Genomic DNA, 22,090 nt, shown 5'->3' with positions numbered 1-22,090 from the left:
AACAGCAACAGCAGGATGCCAGCTAATAAAGCCAAAGTTATCGGAAATCCCCCGAAAATGTTAGAGAAAATTGAGTGGATAGCTGAAGGTATCAAACCAAAGACGGAGGAGAAGGTGTGAATGAAACCAGAAGCAACAGCTTTGAAAAAATGTGCGATACCAGTTGTACTGGACGCATTAAATATTAGTCCCACAAGTTCACCAAAGTGTCTCAGAAAGTTTGTATTTAACAGGGACTGTATTTCTGCCGATGACCTTGCCACTTGAAGTGCGTAGGTTTTGCGCGCAGATGTAAGGGCCACATGCTTTTGAAACAGTAAAGTCTTGAGTCTGCTTAACTTGTCAAAATTCACGTTTTGAAGCAGCAATGTAAGGCCAAATATCAGTTACCTTCTTAATTTTAGTTGGGGGAAAAAGTACATTTCCGCAGCATGTAACGACCTTAGAGACTGAAACAATATAAACTATTCCGGTCTGCATGCCACAACAGTCTTCACCATTGAGGAGGACGTAGCTGCCGTTTGAAAGCACCTGGTACGTAGGTCTGATAAAGGGGGCTGGAACTCCCTTCAGATAACAAGCCAAGTTCGCAGCAGACGCGTTACACGCCCCATGCAAGGACAGCTGTTTACAAACCATCGAGTGGCTGACTGAAGTCTCGCATTCACTACCGCTAAGAAATACCTCTTTCATGCCACTGAAGCATTTGTATGAGAAGGGAAGCTCCCACACCTCATGGATGTAACTATCTCCCGCTTTTCGTATCTGCCTACCGGAATGTGTTTTAAACAGGAGGTGAATTGAAGTGTTGAAATAGGCAGATTAATAACCTCATGTATTAACCACTCAGCAGATGGCATTTCGGCCACAGCAAAAGGCAACTTTTCTAATTTCTCGATGTTAAGCATGACATAAGTCGCTTCCTTCTTAGCCATTAGTTGTTGCTGTCGTGTTAAATTAAAGGAAGAAAATATCTCCCTTGCACTGACATGCTGCAAGGTAACGCAACCCGCCTTCAATGTGTGAAGCGTCCAACCCAACTGCATAATGGACCTGATCTGACTCTGTCCATAGTGTAAGGAAGACATATCTGATTGTACAATGTCTATAGCAGAAGAGACAATATTATTTATGGTATATATCCGGTCGGACAAGGTGTTAATCCCATTATCCACAACAGCTAATGCCTTTTTTTTAGATTTTCTTGATCTATTTGCCTCAACAGGGCAGCAGCATCTTGTTGGGAAAGCTTCCAAATTTCATTATATACTGCGTATAAGAAACGCTTCCTACGTGGTGTTATGGAACCTAACAGGAAGTCTTATAAATCAGTGGTGTTAGACAGGAGACTGAGGTGTTCTCTAACCGCATCTAGTAAGGGTGATTTTAACCATTGCTGGCACAATTTTCCCACACTATATGATGTAACTATACCCGCATGTTCGGATGATATATAGTGAGGGTCTGGCCTACTTGTCCTAAAGCCCCCCGAGGAGTTAATAAAACGTTGATGATACACGTTGGTATCTATTGGCCACAATAACCACCCGCCAGGACGTGTCAGTGATGTATTAAATGTACCACTCTGGACCCATTCATCGAGCTGATTTTCAGTTGCATTTGGATAGTTTTGCCATTTATAAAACTTTGCGGGGGCAGGTATACTGGGCATGTTTAATTCCCTAATTTTAGCTAAGCCTAAACAACTTGTCTGTTGTACTGTTTTATTTAAAAAGATCATTTGAACAGGAATAAGGCATGCTCTAAACAAAGCTTCCTTTCCCTTAATTTGCCAATTTCTTGTTCCCCACACACTTTTCAGATCAAAAGTTTCCAGCCAATATTCATAGCCTTCTATTGATAACCGGGAAACAAAGGATTCCGAATATATAAATTTTGTATTGGTCATTAATATATGTATATCCTTAGTAGGTGGTACTTTAAAATAATATGACTCAGCATTTTTCACATTGTGCCCAGAAAAATAAGCAAACTTTTCAGAGTATGTATGGAAGTCGGGGAATGTTCCCATTGCATATAATTAAAAACAGTTCTGGGGCTGCTCGCTCTATGTATGAAATGGTGCCCATAATAATTATAGCAAAACATATCACCATAATTTTCTTTAAATTGGTAAACCTTTGTTTTCAAAGACAGTATAATATTGCAATTCAGTCATCATAGAATCAACTGTTTTCACATCCCAATCATCAGAAACATTGCCTGGCATTACTATATCATTCATTGATAGTTTGAACACATACGGTATTTGAATAACTTCAGTGGGACCATATTTATCAAACATTACTTTGTCCCAAACAATCCCATCAGGAATTGGTACTGCAGAAATGTTCACAAAGGATAAGTCTCTTTGAACTTTATGTGATGAAAAATATGGTGTTAAAACCTGCTCCACCAGTTCAACTGTTGATCTTTCAGGAAGAAAGTGACCATGTACTAATAAGAAAAAGGTGATGACAAAACCAATCCAAAGTAGAAAGGCTAATACAGTCAAAGAGAGCCATAGATAGTTCCATGGAAAAATAAAATACGTTTCTTTAAGCCAGTGTTTTAGCTTACGTGCACTTGACAAGTCAGCTGTCGAAGAGGCGAATGAGTCTGAGAAGTCATCGTTGAAGTCGGCAAAATATCCAGAGGCAGTTCGTGCAAATGGCAGAGCCGTTGTCAGTGGTGGAGTTGGTGTTTCCTGTGGTGGCACACTATAGATAGCACCATCCATCTGTGTTGGAGTTGAATCTGCTTGGTCAAATATTTCTAAATTATTTTAGACGTTAGTGGAACTAATGCAAGATCATCTTCCACCCTCCCCAAGCTCGGAGAGGTGTCGGTGTTGGTATATACAACTTGTAGAAGGACTTCTTCGCCAGACGTGAGAGGGATTCAGGAACTACTGGATGTTCCTCTTGGTCGGCTGTGCAGGATCAGCCACATGGTGTAGTTTGACATTGTTGATGGAGACAAAATGATTTTCTTTGGCACCTTCCAAATTCTAGTACTGTTCTAGTACCGTGTATCCCGAGTACTGGGACTGGTGCTCGATAAGAAGGGCCAAATTCCTTTTTCACAGCGACTTTTTCACATACAATATCCCCAACTTTGGGAATCCAGCCAGTAGATGTTACAGGCACATCCTTGATTCCTGTGGAGGCGGCACTATTAGAAGAATTATCATCACTGAACTATTGCAATTCCTGTAAGGCAGTGACACGTTCATTTATGTCAAAAGGTATTTCTGCTGCCTCCACGCCAGGACCATCAAGATCCGGAACATACATTTGAGTTCTGAACAGACACTTATATGAAGTACAACCCCCCTGGGACCTTCTAGGTGGATTATTTAGTGCTTTCTGGACTCCCTATAGGTGATTAAGCCAACTACGACCCGTACCTAAGACTCTGGCTGTTAAGGGTTGCTTTAAATCACGGTTTAATCGTTCCACAACACTATTTCCCTCGGGCTGAAATGGAGATGAGTACTGGAGTTCGACCCCCAACGAAGCCATGGCGTCACTGAATGCCCTTGAGGCGAAAGCAGGGCCCTGGTCCGAATGGAAAGCCGTAACCGCATATGTACCGAAAAAGACTTGCAAATCTTTATTAACAGTCCGAGCGTCAGCCGAGCATTGTGGCCACACCCATACAAATCTGGAGCATGAATCAACAGCAACTAAAATATACTTGTATGTACTATCTGGTGTTAGGGGACCACAGTGGTCCAAGTACACACATTGTAATGGTTTGTTAAAAATTAAGAGGGGTGTCTGCGGCGGGCGCTTGGCAGTGGAAACTTTAATTTGTTGACAGATGTCACAACATAGGACATACTGCTTGGTCTCTTTGTAAAGACCTGGCCACCAATAATGGGCCTGCAAGATCGAAATTGTAGCCGCCACACCAGCATGGGCAGATGCCACCCCCTCATGCGCTGCTTTAATCAACCCTGGTCTTATGTCTTTGTTGGGAATGTCCCTTATGCCTACACCTGGTATTCTAACTTCAGCGTTCAGGCGATCTCCCATTCGGTAGGAATATTTATTAGGAAATCCTTTAGGATATGGCTTACCATTAGCCATAGCTCTCACGGCAGCCCAAATGTCTGCATCCGGTTTGGAACTCAAACGAGTCACTGCAGCTACAGCGGCCACTGCCGACTTTGTGGCTTCATCAGCCAATGTATTTCCAGCAACGTGTATCCCAACGCGCTGGTGTCCAAGTGTGTACAACGTGGACATTTGGTAGCGTCTCTTTCAGATCTGCTACTTTCCCCCACAGAAGTCTGTGTTTAATGGTGTTGCCTTTGGATTCTCTGAACCCATTCTGGCGCCAATAATGCAGGTATTCATTAAAGGTCTAGACACAATAATATGAATCACAAACAATCAGAGTAAGCTGTGCAGGATCCGTTTGTTCCAGTGCCATCAGCAGAGCTTTCAGTTCTGCCAATTGTGCTGTGCAATCCCATAGGGTCTTCTTAAAGTTATGTAGAGGACAAAATGTATTGCCCTCCATGTAGCCACTTACGACTGTGCAAGCAGCAGAATATTGGTGTTTAGTTCCAATTGCAGGTTGTGCTGAGCCATCGGTGTACATGACTCTATGATATTGTTCAATAGGCAATGTATTTGCTGGAACTGGGTATTCTATTTCTTATTGCAAAAATTCTTGAGTTTGTAACTTTGGGTAAAAAATGTAGTCTACATCAGTGGCTGTCAGAGACGTAGCCCATTGTATCCAACGTGGACGTAATGCTTTTGCGTTTGGAACGCTGGCTTTTGTAACAGCCTCTAGGGCTGGGATCGGAGAAAGACAATAATGCGTTTTCCTTGGGCAAGAGATCTTTCTTTGATTACAGCCATCTGCACAGCAGTGAGAATTTTCTCAGTGGGAGCAAAGCGTTGTTCTGCCTCTGAATATAAGTGTGATTTGTATGCAATCGGGATTGTCTCACCTTCATTGAATGTCACATAGGTGAAACCGATGGCCCCAGCTATTACTCTGAAGACCAAATGTGTGTTGTTGTCCCTTGTGTGTAAGTGTTGTGCCGCAAGCATGTCTGTTTGCAACTCTCGAAGAATGCGTGTATGTTCAATTGTCCAGAATTTACTTGAAAAATCAGGACATATTAGATCGTATAAAGGTTTTATGCGTGTAGCATAATCTGGAATGTAAGTTCTGCCAAAATTTAGGAAACCCAATAGAGATTGGAGTTTTTTAAATCGTATTTGGTGGTTGTAACTGTGCGGATTTCTCTAAGAATTGTGGCGCTAGGCTCTTTCCTTCACTTGACATCTCATATCATAGGAACAGGACGCTGAGGAAGGCGATTTTTGTTTTTTTAAAGTTGAATTTGTAGCCAAATTCAGCAAATCCAACAACAATGCGGGCTACCCGTCTTAAATGTTGTAGTAATTCATCGTCCGTAAGATAGATATCATCTACATAGGACAATGCTTCAGGGTAAATCTGGTGCAAAATTGCAGTAACACGAGCTGCGAACAGTTCTGGGCTCTTCTTATACCCCTGAGGTAAACAACATCTTTTTTTCTGGGAGCAAGGCATGTCGGACTGTGACTGCTGGCACTTTTTTCTTTTTGAATTGTGTTTTTTGTTGGGCGGGTTTCTCTTCCTTTTTAACAGAAACCTCCGAAGAGCGTTGTGATTCCTGTCTCGGTTTCACGTACTCTGTCCGCTCTGATCACCCACCTATCTCATTTCGTTTTTCCGATGAGTCCTGAAAGGAACGAGATTGGCGTGTATCAGTGTATTGATATCTGTCAGGCATTTTTATATTATCTCTGTTTCTGAGATTATATCTATTCTGCGGGGTCTCCGTACGCGGAGATTCTCCCCTCTCTTTTTTAGGAGTTTGTTGCTTTTTATCCCAGCATTTCTTATTACCCTCAGGCGCTTGCTTAGGCAAATCTTTACTCGATTTACCCTGAAATTGTGATTTTTGTGGTCTGGCCCCTAGACTATCTCAACCAATACTTGAATAGGTCTCTGCTATTATTTTAGGCAGCTCTCGTTCCTGATCCTGCTGCGGAACTTCACAGAGCCGCATGCGCACTGCAAGCGCCACCGCTTCTCCTTTAAAATGATTGAGGATACTGTGTCAAAATTGCCCATCAATTGCATTCCTAAATCTAGGGCCAGGGCAGCCCCATATTCACCTTGAATTTGTTTCAACACCTCCGGTAAATTGGCAAGTGTCCATGTGCGGTTGAATAGAGCGTGGCAAATACCGTGCCCCAGGTATTACAGTTATCTACTGTAGGGATCATCCCAAAGGGCAAGCACATTGTTAATATTCTATGTTTATCCTGAGGTCCCGTATGGGGAAATACTGCCTCCAGCGTATGAATTTTCTGTGCTAACCAAAACGGAGTTTCCTCTCATTTGGCGGGTACTTTACCCATAATCGAATGTACAGTTGCAGGATTTATACCGGTCGTTGCTGCATGTGGGTGAGCTGGAGAACCAGGTGCTGGGTTTGTATTTAATGTTTGCATTACAAATTGCACTAATCGTCTATATATCGCTATTAGTTCAGTATATAAACGACGAACCTCAGCTACTGCTAGATTTGCAACCGCAGGATGTGGTGTATAAGTGGCCAATAAAGGCCAGGTAGGACCTTCATTACTTAAAGGACCTAACCTTACTGGTAATATCGTGTGGGGTAGGGCGCCATCAAGCCAATTATTATGTTCTTGATAAGATAGAGGTATCTCTAAATATGCGTATGCTCTTATTGTCCAGGCGCATTTGCAGGTGTATATTGGTGAAATTTATTCGTGTTCCCATCAACTGCTGGAAATGTGACCCAAGAATAGAAAAGTTCTGTTCTATAAGCTGCATGGGCATCCACCACAAATGTGACTGGACCCCCCCCCCGGGCCGTTAGGCCATTCGCTAATAAATGTGCAGTTAGTGGTTGTCTCATATTAACCGCTATTTGTACCTGCTGTGGATTTGCCATTGTAGTGATACTAGTTCAGAGAAGGCACACCAAATAGGGCTTTCCTTTTAAAGTTCAAGCTTGAACAACCTCCGGCTACAAATAGGATAGCCTACGCAGCTGGGGTGGAAATCCTCAGCACCACGGATGTCTCCGCATACGGTATTGAGATGTTATTATATATAATGAGACAGATATACTCCAGAGGACCCGAAAATTAGAGCCTGACCAAACGTTGGCAGCGCCATGTAGCGTAGGCTCTCATTATTCTAATGAGACTACTGGATTTTGAGCAGCAGAATCGTCCCCGGTGTGGGAGTCTGAGTCTGACCTACTGCGGGCGACACCTGTCGCTCCAATCCGGGTTTTGCTCCGGCCAACTAGCAGTGCCTCATCCCTACCAAAGGATAGTGATGATTGGGCAGCTGAGCGCATGACATACTAGGCTTCTTAGGGAAGTCGTGGTCACTCAGGTCGTATCCGGTTCTCTCATTTACAATTCAGTCTCAAATATAAACGACAAACAGAGGCAGTATATGTTTCAATAATGAGTTTAATAAAATGACTGCATCTTAGATAGCAAAGCGTGAGCTGCAATAACCAGGACAACACAACATGACAGTATTAAAATTGTGACGAGAAGAGTGAAGCATAAAAACAACGCTATCATATTGTCACTATGATCGATGGACTATTTCTTATCTAAATTATAATTTGAGCACAGCATGTTAAGCTCTAATTCTGCCTTTCAGGTTCCCCTGGGAAGACATAAACCCCCATACCTGAGCAAAAGCCTGTGGTCTGCGTTAGCATCTGTAGCGAAGCATTCGGCAATCAGCATACAGTTGTGGTTCCCTGGCTGGAATCTCCCTCTAACGTGTAAGGGACAAGGAAGTGTTATTATATAAACACAGCTGATGTTCTGAGAAAATGTCCCTACGTACGGATGTGTATTTTCTACGAATGTTGGAGACTAAACTTCTACCACGTTCACTGGCAATTTACCGAACTGTAGCCTTGAATGAAGCACAGAGTGATCAAGAATGTCTTGCTTGAGAACAGAGTGCTGGCCTAGGCAAAAACAGTTAGATGGATGAAAATAAAACAAGACCGTAAAAATGGTTATTGTAATAATAATAATGCGAAGCTGAATAAAACATATCTAGGTTAAAGTGCACAGCGGCCTAGTGTGTTAAAATAACGTGCATGGAGCTATAACTAAAATGGCTACACAACACAACCACTTAGAAACTGTATCAACATTAAAAGATTGATAATGTGTTCATAAATAAAAAACCTAATGTAAAATTGAACATTTTAAAATATTAAGTAAATATGAACGAATTTACAAAAGGAGGCTAAAAAAAAAGTTGGTGTCCTCAAATTGATTTGTGGGAGCAGTGTAAATGTGTTCAACCGAGTATAGTATGGACGATGGGTGGCCTCAGTTGAATTTAGAAAAGACCCAAACTTCCCATTAAACTGAAAATTTAGATTTGTTTAGGTTTGTTTGTGAACTACATATTATCATCTGTGTGTCTGCTTGATGAATGTTCCTCACTGTATTTTTATGTATTATATTGAAGTTTAGATAATCAAAATTGCTTACGCTGCGGTCCTGGGGTTGCAGTAATGACTCAGTGGGGGTCCCTGAATTCCAATAATGACTCTGTGGGGTTCCCCGGAGTCCAGTAAAGATTAAGTGGGGTTCTACAAAACTCAAAAGGTTAAGAACCACTGTTCTAGAATTTAGCATACTGAAAATGCCTTTGTTTACAACACTTAAGAACTTTTTTTAAGTGGCCTAACTAAATAATTATTGTATCATGTTGTAAAATGTTGTGACTGAAGCAAGAAAACTTTTAAATCAAACCAAAGCTGAATAATTTCTTTGAATGCTAAAATGACTTCCCTGCAGTGGTCACTGTCATGTGATTTTTAGAATCTGTAATTAAAAGGCTCTGTAGAGTTATAAATATTTTATTATTAATCTATGTGTATTCCTGACCGGCTAGCGTTATACAGAAAGCAGTCTATTGAACTCTAAAGTTTACCCTATTTGCAAAGAACATCTAATAGCAAGAAAAAGCTGTGTCATATTTTTGTTAAAAGGTCTTGCAAGGTTCTTTATGAGAAACTGTTTTTTGTGAAATGTTGTATAATGCAGTTATTGCAAAAATATATATATTGGCTTGGTTTTCACAGAACAATTGGACTGTAATACAAAATAGCTAAATTAAAATTAACCATTACCCTCATATGTGATAAGGATTATGGGAAGAGTTCCATCCACAAGGAAACTTTTTCCCTTGTGGCCAAAAAATAAATAAATGTTTCCAAACAATTTAGGTGTAGAGGAGCAAATGAGCACAAAAGAGCAAGTAAACACAGATGGTCACAATTTAAGAAGCAGAATAGCCTCTGGAAGTTTGTAATTGTCACAGGTTTCCATGATAATTATAGGGATTCTGTAAGAATCCCTAAAAGATTAGAAACCTATTCTAAAAATGGAATACAATCTAGAGGAGTAGATTTCCAACTGTTTCTAGCTGGCCTTTATGAAGAGGCCCAGCATATTTGTACCACTAGTGAGGGACGGGACCTATTGCAATGAAAACTGGCATAGGCAAATACATTATAGTTTTATCTTTATTTTTTACATCAAGTGAAGAAAACTAACATGGTAAATCAACTTCACTACTCAGAATTTTGCCGGCACAGATGCAAATACACTCACTGCCTACACCAAAAGCAAAAGAATAACAAGCATTTACTAATGCAACAGGTTTGCCCTTGGCCTATCCCCAGTCCAAAATGTAGGCGCTGTCAAAGATTTATCCATTCAGGGTTTTGAAGAGTGTTGACAAAGCCACCTGGTCAGTGAACTGCTCTGCCTCCTGTGGCTCTACCTGCTAAGTAGAGCCCTCATCCATTGTTCCTCTGAACTCCTGACCCCTGTCAGGAGTTAGAGGCCCTCCTCCACCAGCAGGCTTCTGCCTGCGCCTCATCCCTGGTGTCTAGTGAGAGAGCTCTGCTTTCCTACTAGGCTGCCTCTCTCCTCCTTTTCTATGCTCCTCTCTCTGTGTGCTCTCTCTTCTGTGTCTGCCTCCCCGTGCCCCTTCTGCCATTCGCTCTCCTCTGTGCCCTTTTGACTTGCTTTACTTTTGCCTTTACTTTTGCTTTACTTCTGCCTTACTTTTTCTTCACTTTTGCTTTACTTTTGCCTTTCCCTCCACTCTCTCTCTCACTCTTGCCCTCCTGCCTCTCTCTACTTCTCTTGCTCCCCTGCGGCCCCACCCCCCTTCGCTCCCTTGCGCTGTTCTTCCGCCGCTGCTGCCCCCGCGGCCCCCGCGGCCCTCTCCCTTTTTACGCACCGTTTTCACCCCTGCTCCTGCCTCCCAGCTGTCCTCTCCTCCCTACTTAATGGCAGCCACTGTGCAGACGCGCCAAAGCAAGCCCGTCTGCTCCCATCCACACCTAGATCGTGTCCAGCGCCGGAATCCCTAGCTCTCGTCCCCCCGCTGCCGCCACGCACGTCTTCACTACCACAACGCCACCCTCTGCGCCCTCAACACCGGCCGCTCACCCGCCTGCCTTCAAGCCTCCCCGCAGATCACCCGCGGACCCTTTTGCCGGAACTGCACCTTCACCAGTCTCCACGCCAACGACCCACCCACCAAGGCAGGACGCAACCATCTCAGATGCATCCTTCTCAACATCCGCTCCGTCCACAAACACGCCGTAGAACTATGGAATCTACTCAACTCAGCTTCCCCAGACGCCACCTTCCTGACCAAGACCTGGATGAACCCCTCCTCAGCGCCTGACATCGCCATAGCCATCCCGGACGGCTACAAGATCACCCGCAGGGACCGCTCCAACAAACCAGGAGGAGGGATCGCCATCATCCACAAGAACACCCTCCGGATCACGACCAGCACGAAGACACCCTCAGCTCTGCCGACCACCTGCACTTCCAGATCCACACTGACCCAAACACTACCCTCCGAGGTACACTCATCTACAGGTCCCTCGGGTCCCAACAGCAGTTCAGCGACTCCATCCCCGACGTCATCAGCACGCACGCTCTCGCATCAACTGACTACATACACCTTTTGGACATAAACTTCCACCTCGAGAACACCAACGACTACAACACCACCACCCTGCTTGACAACCTCTCCAACCTCTGCCTTAAACAGCTTGTCACGACACCCACCCGGACGCAGGACACACACTCGACCCTATTTTCTCCGCCAGCAAACATGTCTCCTTCAGCCACACCACCGAACTCCACTGGACAGATCACCACTGCATCCACTTCTCCTTTGAGAAACCCACAACACATCATCACCCGCGATTCTACACTTCAGATGGAACAAGGTCACTGAAGACCAACTAATCACTACCCACTCCCGGAACCCACCCATGGACACCACCGACACTGACACAGCTGCCCGCAACTTCAAGCAATGGATCTACACCTGTGCCAACACTCTTGCCCCGATCAAAAATCCCTCCAACAAACGCACCAACAGAAAGGCCTTATGGTTCACCGCTGACCTCCAAGAATCTAAGCAGACATGCCGAAGACTCGAAAAGAAGTGGCGCCATAATCAGAAACTGGACAACCACACAGCCTTCAAAAACGCCATCCGCAGACACCACCAACTCATCCAGACCGCCAAGATAACTGCCTTCAAAGAACGCATCAACAACGCACACAGCCACAAGGAGCTCTTCAACATCGTGAAGGAACCCTCCAACCCCAGCTCCAACACCAATCACATCCAGCCATCACAAGACCTTTGCGACTCCTTAGCCTCCTACTTCCACCACAAGATCGCTGACATCCACGACAGCTTCAACACTCAGACCCCCCCCTGCAACCACCAACACCACAGACTCACCACCCACCAGTCTCCTGCTCTCCTGCACCCCCGTCAACGACAACATCGATATCATGAACACCATCCACTTCGGCTCACCATCTGACCCCTGCCCTCACCACATCGTCAACAAAGAAAGCTCCATCATCGCACCCCAACTCTGGAAGATCATCAACAGCTCCTTCGAGTCTGCCACCTTTCCAGAGAGCTGGAAACACGCTGAGATCAACACCCTCCTCAAGAAACCCAAGGACCTCAAGAACCTCCTGCCCACCTCCCTGCTCCCCTTCCTGGCAAAAGTCATTGAGAAGGCTGTCAACAGACAACTGACCCGCTTCCTCGAGGAGAACCGCACTCTGGACCCTTCCCAATCCGGATTCCGCAGCAACCACAGCACCAAAACTGCCCTCATCACCGCCATCGACGACATCAGAACCATACTGGACAATGGCGAAACCATGGCCCTCATCCTCCTGGACCTCTCAGCCGCGTTCGACACCGTCTGCCACCACACCCTACGCACACGCCTCAGCAATGCAGGAATCCGCGACAGAGCCCTGGACTGGATCACCTCCTTTCTCACCGACAGAACTCATAGAATCCGCCTCCCTCCATTCTGCTTTGAAGCCACCAAAATCATCTGCAGCATACCCCAGAGTTCGTCCCTCACCCCGAACTTCTTCAACATCTACATGGCTCCGTCCGCTAACATCGCCCGATCTCACAACCTCAACATCATCTTACACACCGACGACACCCAGCTGATCCTCTCCCTCACCAAAGACACCGCCAAGACCAACCTCCACGAAGGAATGAAGGGCATCGCCGAATGGATAAAGAACAGCTGCCTCAAACTGAATTCCGACAAGACTGAGGTCCTCATCTTCAGCTCCACCCCCTCTGCATGGGATGACTCCTGGTGGCCTGCCACACTCGGATCCGCTCCAACTCCCACCAACCACACACGCAACCTAGGATTCATCCTGGACTCCTCAATATACATGACCCAGCAAGTCAACGCCGCCTCCTCCTCCTGCTTCAACACCCTCCGCATGCTCCGAAAGAGCTACAAATGGATCCCTACGGAAACCAAAAGAACAGTCACCCAAGCCCTTGTAAGCAGCAAACTGGAATACGGCAATGCCCTCTACGCAGGAACCACGCCAACTCTAGAAAAGGCTGCAACACATCCAGAATGCCTCTGCATGCCTCATCCTGGACATCCCGTCACTCCCACATCACAGGCCACCTGAGAGACCTGCACTGGCTCCCCGTCAACAAGAGAATCACCTTCAAACTCCTCACCCATGCTCACAAGGCACCGCACAACACCGGACCAGAATACCTCAACAGATGGCTCACCTTCTACGCACCGACCCAACAGCTCCGCTCCGCCGACCTCGCAACCGTCCCACGCATCCACAGAACTACAACCAGCGGCAGATCATTCTCACACCTCGCTGCCAAGACATGGAACACTCTTCCCTCCCACCTACGTCAGACCAAGGACCTCCTTACCTTCAGGAGACTTCTCAAGACTTGGCTATTCGAGCAGTAAAGCACCCCCCCACCTCCTTTAGACCCTCACGGGTGAGTAGTGCGCTCTACAAATTCCTTGATTGATTGATTGATTGAAAGCATGTACACACAACTGTCAAGTTTTCAGTTTCTCAAGTTGAACATTTACATGCATTATAAGTAACACTTTGAGTGATATTTCATCATAAGTAGAACAAGTCAGTTATGATTACACATTAGCATCTGAAGAGGTTGGGCAGACCCTCGCATTGGAGACACTCGTTGACTTCAGTAGAGCGACACCTTGCAGGAGTGGTTGGACATTGTAAGGGTTGACATATCCCTACTGGCGGTGGAGGCTTTTTGAAGATGACATGAGGTGTTTCGGTTTGTGTGGTGCACTCACTGGCCTGTCTGGTGCTGGCTAGAATGTACTCTCTTTTGGAAGCTGAGGGTACAGATAGGGAGGAGGTGTGGTTGGTGAAGTCTAGAGAGGGTTGCTTCCCTTGCCTCAGATTGGCTGTGTTTGTTTGCACGTGCTGTGACTAGAGGGTGGAGTTGGACCAGATGTCAGCAGGCCTTGTGGGCCCCTCCTGGGTAAGGCAATGTGCCAACCTATTGAGTACTACCCACACAACAGAAGGGTCCTGGTCTGTGACCAACCGGTGTGTGCTTGTGGAGGGATGATGGCTGGGCCTGTCCTCTTCTGTGCATGGACCTCCTGTTCATTGCAGCATTCTGGCTGCCTATGCATTTCTACCCTGTTTCCAGCATGCTTGTTCCAGGTAGAGCTTGTTGCTCTGTCAGTTCAGAGCCTCAGACCAGGCAGGAGTGGTTCCACGGCTGTGGGAGTCAGCGGCGTAGGTTACTGGGCTTAGTTGGGCAACATAGGGATAATTTGGTTGCAACTCTAAAAGTGATCATCAATTGCCTCCCTTCTGCTATGGTTGTGGAGTTGATTGACTTGGTCATGCTTTTTACTACATCCCATGCTGCAATGCCAGCAGGTGGATGGACTCTTTCACCCTTGATATGCAGGCTGTAGATTTATTTTCCATTCACTTACATTTTAAAAGTAAATTTTGCCCTGGCAATAAAATAGGGTGAAATGCCATAGGAGAGAAAACTGATATATTTGATTGTACGACGGAACACCGACTTTAAAAACAACTACTGCCTTAACAACGAGGTCGGAACCCCGACCTCGTTCTTACTACTAATGATTTTACCACGAATGCCTTAACAACGATATTTCGTTGTAAAGGCATTCCTGATAAAAACATTAGTAATAGGCACCATTCACCCTACATCCCTCACCCCACCCCCCCCAACCCCACCCCAAAACCAAAAAAACCCTGACCCCCCACCCCCTCCCCAAAACCAAAAACGCCCCACCCCCCCAACCCCACCCCAAAACCTAAAACCCCCTGACCCCCACCCCTCCCCAAAACCAAAAAACCCCTGACCCCCAACCCCAAAACCAAAAACGCCCCACCCCCCACCCCACCCTAAAACCTAAAACCCCCACCCCCAACCCCATCCCAAAACCTAAAACCCCCCACCCCCTCCCCAAAACCTAAACCCACCACTTACCTTAGTCGACCCCTTCTCACCTGCGTCGTCCTCCTTCGCCAACTCTCTTCTTTGTACCTTAACCACGCATGTTCGTTGTTCAGAACATACGTAGTTAAGGCACAAAATAACGGCGTCGTGGTTAAAAAAAGCGTTGTTGCGCTTTCGTTAACCACGACTTTCGTAAAAAGAAAGTCTTAAAAAAGGATGTTTCCCGATATATTTACAATTAATAATGCCATGGTGTGGTAAACATAAGGAACTATTCAATAATGGTGGATTTTGAGGCAGGGCTACTTAACTTAAAGGACTTGTTTCCTTCCATAATTCCTACAAAAATGGATTTTCCAGGGCTGCCTACTTGCACAATTATTGTTTTCTATTTATAAACATGTTTTACTATTGGTTTATCTACATCTGAAGGCGATGCCCCAAAAGTCAGAAATCAAATTCTACCATGTCTACTTTGTGCAGATGATATTGAAATGCTAGATCTTTCTCAAATGGGCCTACAACAATGTCTGGACAGCCTACAGCGTTCTACTATAGAGCACTTTTTAATTATAAGTGCTACAAAAATTATAATTCTAGTTTTAAACGGTTCAAGCTACTAAACAAAAATAAAATCGAAATGGACTGCTCGAAATCGTCAAAAGTATCAATATGTGGGGAAAATGTTATTGGATTTAAATATCACATGCAAATGCCCTTCAAACATTTTATAAGGTTTTAGGGAGCAGACATTGTACCCATCTTTTGTTGCTATATCGCCTAAAAATAATAATAATGCCAGGTTTCTTGTATGTGTTATGAATACTACTTAAGGGAAAATATTGTGTAAATTATGTAATTGTAAATTCCTTGCTGCTACACAAACAATTCAATTTAAATTTTGTTAAAATAGTATATTTGTGTTGGAGCTAGCAACTGTTTTAAAATAGGCTAAAATAAAATGCTCAACAATTCCATTGGCCTGTGGTCACAAGGGTGTGATCTTTTGATGTCTGACACCCAGATGCACCAGAAATTCCCTAGATTCTTTGTTATGAATGGGTGGAACATTGTTCGACTTTACAATGGCTGGCGAACCCCATGCTGCAAATATCCCATCAAGTTTCTCGATCACTCGTTCATGTGTTGTAGATGAGAGATCTTTGACTACTGAAAAATGTGAATATTCATCTATTATCACCATTAAATGATGTCCATTGTGAAGTGGACCAAAGAAATCGTTGGCTACTTTCTCATAGGCATGTATGGAGAGCAGTGACATGTTTAGCTTATGTTGAGTGACTTTGGTTGACAGGCAAATGCATAAGTGACAGGCTTTGAGCTACTTTTCAACTCTTTCCTCTAGATATGGAATTCAAACTCTGTATTGAAGAGCTCTCTTTGTAGCAACAATACCACAAAGTCCTTCGTGAACCACTTCTATCACTTCTTGTCGTAGACTCTATGGAATCAGGATCCTCGACCCTCCCAGAATAACTCCTTTCTGAGTTATGGATGATTCATCCTTGGCATTCTTTACTTGTGATTTTCAACATCATTACTTAGATGTCAATCAAGTTTGATCTACGAGAGATGTGTATCTATGTCTTGGTGGACTCGTAGCATTGACAAGCTGGGCTTAAGATACAGCAGCTGGTGCACTTGATTTCAATATGCTGTGCAAGTATAGTTGCTAGCCCAACAGGGCTACTGTCAACTACAATCTTGGTATGGAGCTTTGGATTGAACTGCGCCATTTCTGTAGCATTTTTATGGGATATGTGATTCTCTTGAAACTCTTTTCACATTCTCTTGACCATTTAAAAGAAACAGTTTTCTTGGTTAGCTCTCATAGTGGAGCACTGATAGTGGCAAAGTCTTCTATGTATTGTGAACAGTAGCTGGCCATTCAAAGAAAAGAACGTACCATTGAAACATTTTATGTGAGTTGAGAATGTGTTAAAGCTTGTACTTTTGTAGTGTCCGGCATCATGCTCCCATCAGAAAATATGTGGCCAAAGAATTTCAATTTTATTTTACTGAACTCACACTTATCTGCATTTAAAGTCAAGTCTGCATCACTGAGTAATTGACATACTTGTGTGAGGGCTTTATCCCGCTCATTCTGTGTAGCTCCAAAAATGAACGTCATTGCTTTCACAACAGGTTGTATGATGTGTCGTATGACGCTTTGAAAATGTTCTTCAGCCTATGAAACACCAAAGCTAAGTCTCTAGTATCTAAACAAACCAACATGTGTAGCAAACATAATATAGCAACAGTTTTCTATTAGGTCTAACTGATGATAACCATTATTCGAATCAAGTCGAGAAAAGATCTCGTCATCATTGAATTGCGTAATCATGCCTACAACGTGTGGCTGTGGATGTCTCTCTCATTCAGTTGCTCTGTTTGCTTGACTTATGTCACCGCATGTGTGCACAGCTCCTTCATGGTCCTTTTTAGGTACTACTACTATGGGAGAAACCCACAGCGTTGGACCAGTGGAGCATTAAATAATATCATGCTTTAGTAATGATTTAAGTTCTTTTTCAACAGCTTCTTGTAAATGAAAAGGAACTCATCTATGTCTCTGAGTGACAATATGGACATCCTCATTAATATGCAGGTATACCTTCATAGCCTTTAACTTTTCCAAAACCATGAAACAATGAAGGGATATGAATTTCTATCTTGTGATGACCATTCATTTTGTAATTCACTAGTCCTAGGTCAGCAGCTGTTTGGAAACAGAGCAAACAGGCTGCTGTACCTTGAAGTACATAGATTGGTGCTTGAACCTTTGTTTTCTTATGTTTCACTGTCGCCATAAATGAACCTTTACTCTTCATGGGTGTTGATGCAGTCCAAGTGTATACTTTGATCTTTGATGTTGTGAGCCACAGTAATGGAGACAGTTCATTGTAGTTTTCTTCAGGCATTATAATTATTGAAGCACCACTATCAATAATTAAAGGTATTGAACATCCATTTATTTTCACTGTAATCTATGGACAGTGTTTGTATGATTTCATTACTTTGACATGCCTACTTTTCTTTGACTGACTTTTCTCCTCACAAGCAAACAGTCTGACATGTGCACGTTTCTTTGAGGTAAGCATGACGATCAACTTAGTTTGGTATCCATTTAACTCAACTGATGCTGCCGCTTGGCCTTGTGGGTGCGTGTTGAGGCCATTTTGTCTTTGTGCCTTGACGCACTTACTTTTTCCTTCACTCTGCACATCGTCACAATGTGGTTCTCTTTACCACAGTCTTTGCATATCTGATCAATGGCGGGACACTTTACTTCATGTGGAAATGAAAATCCACATCTGAAACATAAAGGCCTTCATTATGACATTGGCGGTAAATTCTGAATACCGCCACGGTGACTGCCGCCAACATACCGCTGCGGAGGCGATCATCCATCCGCCAGATTATGACACATACACACAAAACCGACAGAAACAAGCCACAACCACAAATCCCACTGAACGTAATAAACTGTCGGAACTACCACCCATACCGTTACGCCACTAAAACAACACCCTCCAAATAATGACCCACAAATCACCACAGTGGACATTCAACGGCGGTAAACCATTGGAAGTGCACACCGCCAAGGCAGGAATGGCCACAAAAATACAAAACAAGACAGAATTGGCCAGAACCAAAAACCTACACCTGACACAAATACACACACCCCACACACCCACCAACAGCACTATAAAACACCCACCCACAAACCTCTGCAAACACAAGAAGACCACTACACCTTGCCACGTCAATCCCAGAGAGATCTGCACACACATACCACAACTACCCATTCATCCGTCACACACCACACTCCCCACCACTTCACACATCACCCTCTGCACAACACACATACCACACAACACCCATGTCCCCACAAAGGCACCCCCAGTTCACTGATGAGGAGGTCCGGGTCATGGTGGAGGTGGCAGATAATCGTGGACAGGGTGAACGGTGTGGGACAATATCCACACACAAGGGACGACATAAGGAAGAGTTGGAACGACCTACGGGGGAAGGTGCGTTCTATTGCAGCAAGGCACCAGCTTGCCATCAAGAGGACTGGCAGTGGACCCACCCACCCCCTCCCCCACAGCTGACAGCATGGGAGGAGCAAGTCTTTGCATTACTGCAACCTGAGGGACTCACTGGAGTAGCCGGAGGACTGGACACTGGTGAGTCACCATTTACAACCTATCACCCCCATACCTGCATGTCATCTCAACCCTTCACCCTGACACCCTTCACCCCACTTTATCCTACACAGTGCACCACCCCAATTACCAAACCTAAATGCCAAGCCCTGCATGCCATACCCACTGCATGCACATTCCTTCCAGCTCTGCATGCACACCCACCACCAATGCATGCACAGCATGGAGAACTAACAATCCCACAATCCATCACCACGCACTACCAAAGATGGGAGGACAACAACTTTGTCATTGGCAAAGCTAGGAATGTGGCATATGTCACAAACAAGTACCCTAACACATCACTTACATTCCCACAGGTGCCTCAGCCAACGTCAGCATCGAGGAGGTGTCAGAGTCACCAGATCCTCGGGGTCTGTGCACATTCCCAACACGTCCATCACTGAACAGCTCCAAGACTCTGATAGATAAATCACAGAGACTGAGAGAGTTCAAGAGAGGAAGAGGGGATTAGGAAGGGAACAGCTGGGAAGGAGACCTGTAGTAAGAAAAAGGTTAGAACACACAATATGAAAATTATATCTCCTGAAATCAATACTAGACTATGATTCTAAGCCTAGTCACTCTGAAAACATGAACAATCTAAGAGTTAAGTTTAAAATGACTAAGTTTCAAGATGGCCGGATACCTGTAAGGGAATCAAGATGAATTAAATGAAAACTTTCTTATTCAAGTACTTTCCTTTACATGAGAATCAGAAAAAACATTCTGACTACATTTTAAACCAGTCATATAAATCCTGTTTTGAGAATGTATATTAGGACCATACAATATTGCATCTAGAAACTCTGGCCTTCTGTGTACTCTTAAAATGTTTCAACACAAATTGCGCAAATTGCAGTTATATATATATATATATATATATATATATATAGTAAACACCATAAAAGGATTGTTCACCGTGAATAACACAATATGGATTCAGGAAACAAATCACATAACTTGTCAACTCGAATATTACATAATAAATATCTTAGAATAATGGCATACAATAAGCAACATGAAATAAACTCGAGGAGAGAATCGTGCGTCTTGCCGATTCGAGTGTCACCATGTAAAATACCAAGAAATGGTAGCACGCAATGAATATCAAAGTCATATCATCATTAATCGAATCGCGCGTCTTGCCGATTAGTAAAACACGATGTAAATGTCAAGAAATAACAGCTCACAATAAATAACAAGATCAAAGTACAATGAAACGAATCGCGCTTCTTTTGCCGATTCTTAAGCCACCATGTAAATGTCAAGAAATGGTAGCGCGCAATGAACAACAAAGTTAAATCCTCATGAAACGAGTTGCGCGTCTTGCCAATTCGTAAAACATCATGTAAATGTCAAGAAATAGTAGCGCGCAATGGACAACAATGTTTAAACACCATAAAACGAATTGCGCGTCTTGCAGATTCTTAAGCCACCATGCCAATGTCAAGAAATGGTAGCACGCAATGAATAACAAAGTCAAACCTTTATCAAACAAATCGCGCGTCTTGCCTATTTGTAAACTACCATATAAATGTCAAGAAATGGTAGCGTGCAAGTAATCTGTTACTCATTTAAGAATTAAACCAAGAATATGAAAATTCTCAATAACGGTGTCGGAACAGTCCAACCACTGTCTTACCGCCTGGAGCAATGATCACCGATGAAGGGCAGAAGACTGGAAGATCCAAATAGGCCGCCGGGACAGGAGCTCAGGAAGAAGCTGCTGCTCTGCACCGGGACCTCTGAATAGTGAGCAGTGGGAGTTGGGCTGGCTCTCTTTTATAGAGTCTTGGCCCAGCCCAGAACCACACCCAGACATGTTGTAGGGAAAGTCTCTGGAAGGCCCTGGAAAGGGGCCACACCTTAACACACTCTGAAAACCTGCAGCAATACATTGCAAAGGAACAGTATTTGTAAGCATACTAAAAATAAGTTTTCAGGATTGAACTCTGCAATGCAAAAGGTTAAACCACAACATATCAGCACAATGCATAAATTACGTTGTTTTGAGAGTGCTGGGTTTTTGCATTTTTGTCGCCAATAGAGCGCGTACTGCTCTGGTGTTGACAGGAGGTGCCTTGGCTACCAAGTCCTCCACCAGAAGATGTCCCCAATGATAACAGCAAGTCAGGAGGTCTGAATCTGGATGAATTCCCTGGCCCATCATGGACAATTGATCAGTCGGCTACCCCATCCCACAGCCAGTCCACCACGGAGCCCCCGTTAGAATCTAACACTACAGCAGCCAGCCAACGCCCCCAGACCTCTATCCCCAGGGCACGTCAATCTGTAGGGTGCCCACCCGTACAGGGACCTGAGTCGACACCACACAGGCAAGACAATGAGGGTCAGTGGGTGTGGGCACACCGTTCAGGGGACACAGACACAGGGGGGCCAAGGACAGTCCGAGGACAACTGTGCGCCGGGGAGGACAGTCCCAGGGAACCGACTGCCCAGGAGGCACTCCTAAATGTCCTGGGGGGCATACCAACAATCCCAGGACAGGATGGGTCAGGTGCTCAACATCATGCAGGACAACCAGCGGCTGCAGGGGGACCACCACCAGGAGGTCATGCAACAATTGCAGGTCTTGAATACAACGATGACCTCCACTGCAGGGGTGCTGGGTGACATGGCCAACATCACGCAGGAGTACACAGCACACTAGTGGGCCCCTACCACTAGCCAGTGTACTGACCAGCCCTCCACATCTGCTGCAGCTACAGGACTCACAGGCCACCAGCACCCCTCCCCCCGTAGAAGGTGAGCCACCCCGCAAACGTTCCCTGCGACCCAGACAGACACCAGAGATAGTTGCCAAGACCAAGAACACTGCCAGGAAATGAGCCCCTCCAGAATGTCCCCCTTGTGTTCCACTGTGTCACCATGTCCACCTTGAACTGCCA

The 22,090-nt window shown here is 44.7% G+C and overlaps 1 protein-coding gene across 3 annotated transcripts in view; it reads right to left on the bottom strand.

The window, feature by feature from the left end:
* The window catches only part of KBTBD3 (kelch repeat and BTB domain containing 3), a 133,102-nt gene that overhangs the window by 16,674 nt on the left and 94,338 nt on the right, over positions 1 to 22,090 (bottom strand). The window lies entirely within an intron of this gene.

The sequence above is a fragment of the Pleurodeles waltl genome, chromosome 8, assembly GCF_031143425.1.
Source record: "Pleurodeles waltl isolate 20211129_DDA chromosome 8, aPleWal1.hap1.20221129, whole genome shotgun sequence".
NCBI classification, from domain to species: Eukaryota; Metazoa; Chordata; class Amphibia; order Caudata; family Salamandridae; genus Pleurodeles; species Pleurodeles waltl.
The sequence above is the reverse complement of the archived record's forward strand: the minus strand, read 5'-3'. Positions and strand labels throughout refer to the sequence as shown.